Source organism: Mandrillus leucophaeus, unplaced genomic scaffold (genome assembly GCF_000951045.1).
Source record: "Mandrillus leucophaeus isolate KB7577 unplaced genomic scaffold, Mleu.le_1.0 Scaffold168, whole genome shotgun sequence".
Classification (NCBI taxonomy): domain Eukaryota; kingdom Metazoa; phylum Chordata; class Mammalia; order Primates; family Cercopithecidae; genus Mandrillus; species Mandrillus leucophaeus.
Window position 1 is genome coordinate 19,343 of NW_012101676.1, and position 1,076 is coordinate 20,418.

Sequence of the window (1,076 nt, forward strand, 5' to 3'; positions counted from 1 at the left end):
TTTTTGTATTTTTTTTAGTAGAGACGGGGTTTCACCGTGTTAGCCAGGATGGTCTCGGTCTCCTGACCTCATGATCCGCTCGTCTCGGCCTCCCAAAGTGCTGGGATTACAGGCTTGAGCCACTGCGCCCGGCCGCAAAATACACTTTCTAAAAAATCTGAGAGCTGTCTCAGATTTTCAGGATTCACACGTGTAATGTAGGATGTCAATGTTTATAAAACAGACATTATTCTATCTACTATTACAAATATGCTGCCAATTAACCTTAGACTTTCTCAACAAAATAAAAAAATGTTGATGAGACACAAATAATATATTTAAACTTAAATAATGTTGCAAGTCTTAATATGGCTACTTTTCAATTTTTCAATACTATTTTTTACTACTTTAACACTGTAAGAAAAATTACTAATTAAAACATGAATAAAAGTGTTTACAGCGGGGTGCATGTTTCCTCCAGCCTCTGCCCATCCCCAGCTTTCATCCCAACTGTCCTGATGGTGGCTCTAAGCATTGCTCCTTTCTCTGTATCAAGACCTCTCCCCAGAAACAAGCCCAAATCTTACCATATGTTATGGCACGCTGTGATGATGAACAGCGATGAGCAGCCAAAGCCTCAAGGCAGGGAGGCTTTTGTAAAACAAGACTTGTAGAATGTCACATGTGAAAGTAAAGCCCATAGCAAAGCTCCCTCCTCAGCACAGGGGGAGCAGACAGGAAGCTTTTGCCTCACCTTCCTCAATGGCCTGCAGTCACGTCTCCCCAGGTCAGTCTTAAGGTCATCGAAACTCTGGTCTTCAAGGTGGACACGCTACTAGGTGCTCCAAAGCCATGGTGACCCACTCTCGGGTGGGTCCCAAGGAGAACAAAGCTCTGGCTCTAATCCTAACCTTAACCCTGTCCCAAGACTTTGACCCTGAACCTAAACCCTGAGCCCTACCCTAGTCCCTAATTCTGACCCTTACTTTGACCCTGACATTGATGTTGACCCCAACCATGACCCTCAAACCATACTTCTGGCCCTGACTCTGAGCATAATCCCTGTTATTATGTTTACGATCTATCTCTAGTCTTAC

At 43.9% G+C, this 1,076-nt stretch overlaps 1 pseudogene across 1 annotated transcript in view; it reads right to left on the reverse strand.

Annotated features, from left to right (window-relative positions):
• The window catches only part of LOC105537035, a 10,163-nt pseudogene extending 9,303 nt beyond the window's left edge, over positions 1–860 (reverse strand). The window contains exon 1 of the transcript XR_001005660.1: positions 734–860. The product of XR_001005660.1 is annotated as a 60S ribosomal protein L23a pseudogene (transcript). The remainder of the gene's footprint in view (positions 1–733) is intronic.
• Positions 861–1,076: the final 216 nt, after the last annotated feature.